Genomic DNA, 2829 nt, shown 5'->3' on the forward strand with positions numbered 1-2829 from the left:
GGCAAGGTCGTCAATGAATCGAATATCCATGTTTTACAAGCCTACGGGGTTTGAAGCAATAAGGGAAAGGCCCAACTTCTACACTTTATCTACTAATGATAAACGTTTAACAAGTGATTTTTTCATTGCTGTGGTTTCATGGTGATTGGTTATATGAGAAAGTTCCTTCAGGCGGTTAATAAGCAGAACAAAAGACGGGATAGTCTATTCAAATTTGCTTGAGTTATCTGCCGCTATTAACCAACATAATTTAGATTTGAAGTAAAACAATCACTTTTTTTTTTTTAAATTTGCAATCATTCAAAAAATACTGAATTATATAAGCAATGAACTCTTGTTACATCCATGAAAATCATTATATTATCCGACTGGTTCAAAATTGTCACGGAGCCTCACGCGCTGGTTTTAGTTTTTCTTTTGTCCTTTATACCTTGACTCTTGGATATTGTAAGGAAAGAAAAAAAAAAAACATCGCTTCTTTGCTGTCACGGAATGATTTTACCATTGAAAGTTTTCGTGAGGCATAGAAATGACTGCACATAACATTGGGAAAAAAATGAATTTAATTCGTCTTTTCTTTCTGAAATTTCTACATGCTGGGTAATTTTCATTCATCTGTTCATATTTCAATTGTCGCTGCTTATTGAATAGCGAAAACATTTTAAATCAAATTTAGCGCAGTGGTTGTCAGATTTAGCATAAATTTGGCATTTTCTTTTTAGTTCTGAAAAATTCTACCTTTGGTTAAATGTATCCCTAAAATTTTCGTCTTATTATGAGAAGTTCCTTTTAAAATTTATATAAAAACAAATTATTTTTTTACTTTAAATCTTTGGTTTTCAATACATTTATACGTACTAATTTATATTTTTATTTTTACTATTTGAGTCTGAGAACTAATTTAATTTGCGCTAGAAAGAAAATGTTTTCAAATAGAAATTTCAAATAAAATGTTTTCTAGAAATTGATTTGGAATCATCTGAAAGTTGTTGATTTATTAATATTTTTGATTATGCAAAACCCCATTTTTTTCAATTATGCAACCCTAATGTTTCGTTTTAATAACGGTGAGTGGGCTCCATCTTGTTGTTTATCAAAAAACACAATTTTCCCAAACGGGATACTACCATTTATTATACATATCGGTCTAAAAATCCTCGACATATGTAGATTAGGCTTACTTTCATTTTTTCTATGTTATCGTGAAATACTGGACATTTAGGTAAGATTTCCTTTGTCTTCAGATTAAACTAATGATTCCGGAAATGAATTCCCAATTCTGGACAAATACTCATTGTCGAATTTACCGGTAACTACATTAGGAATCAGATTTATGTTTCCGAAATGGCTATCTTTTTGATCGTCTACTTCAAACTGAATGGAAAAAGAAACAGTTATGAAAATATGACCATTTATTTTCAAGTTTGAAAAAATACTTCAAATAAAAGGGTTCATGTACAACAGAAATGAATAATTTATTAAGAACATTTTCTCATGCAGCATTTTTCGAAGACTTAATGCTTGTTACGATTGCTAATCGCAGAATTGTGTAGTAAAATTTAACGATAATTAAATTCCAAAAGGTGCAAAATGAAGTACTTTAACATCCCAATTCTTAAAGTTTACATATTTAAAATTCAAAAGGATGGTAGGTTTCGGATAATGCTTTCTTTATTAAGCTTAATAGCATAATTTTTTAACTTTTCCAAATCATTTCACTAGATTTAATTTTTCATCCCTTCAATTTTCTTCTTCCTGCACATTCCTCCCCATGCATATTGTGGTTCACTTCATTCAAAATTTAGAGCAGACATCTGAAGTTTGAAGCGCACAAAGCAATACAAAATTAGCCACAAGTTAATCAATGATTGCCGAAGTATCTTAAGTTTCAATTTGTATTTTTTTGCCTTGGAAGTTCTTTGCCAAAAGAAAAGTTGCAAACTTTTCAGTTTTCTCTGAAATGTGTGGCTCTTATGTGCAACGGTTTGTTAGCTAATGCTGGTGGCATACATGGTAGTGATTTGAGACTTAAGGTTGAAATTCTCTTAGTAACTATTTTTCACTCCTCTTTGATTCTAGCTGCGGTATTCTTATCCCATCTAACAGATGCAGTTATAATATTCAAGCATAGAGAACATTTTGGAAAAGGAATAAAAAACTTTACATATTGAATCTTGGGTTTTTGGCTTATTTAAACATATTTTTCAAATCCTAAATAATATGACATTTGTTTATTCATTCATTTTTTACGGTAGACATAGAACTTTCCTAATTCTAAAAGTTAAATAAAGATCAGTGATTTAAATATTGGTGCTAAGATTTTGAATCAAATTAACTGATAATGCAAATGAATGTCTGGAACATCGGTTATCTCTTAGTGCATGATGGTAGTTATTATTTCATGTATTTCACCTACTAAGTAAGCTGATTGATAAATTTTCAGCCAAATTCTCCTGCATTCATTTATCAGCTGAATGTTCAATTATTTTTTTTATCTTGATAACTTTATTCTCTGTTTACTCATAATACTACCATTCTCTTTTTATTGCAGTATCAGTTACTTGCACGAAAAATATAGGCTCAAACAAAAGCAATATAGTGATATCAGATATGTCCAAGCAACGAATAAGGTCAAATGATTCCATAGAGCTTTTAACATTGACGTAACATATTTAAAAGGCGTTCATAAAAAATTTTTTAATGTTTATTTAACAATAACAGCTCACTTTCTAGAAGGCTTGTCAAAAACACTCAAAAAACAGCGCTAGATTTTAAAATAGTAATTTTCGGTTCATTTAATTTGATAAAGTCATAAGAAAGATTTTGATT

Source organism: Loa loa (genome assembly GCF_000183805.2).
Source record: "Loa loa unplaced genomic scaffold supercont3.70, whole genome shotgun sequence".
Classification (NCBI taxonomy): Eukaryota; Metazoa; Nematoda; class Chromadorea; order Rhabditida; family Onchocercidae; genus Loa; species Loa loa.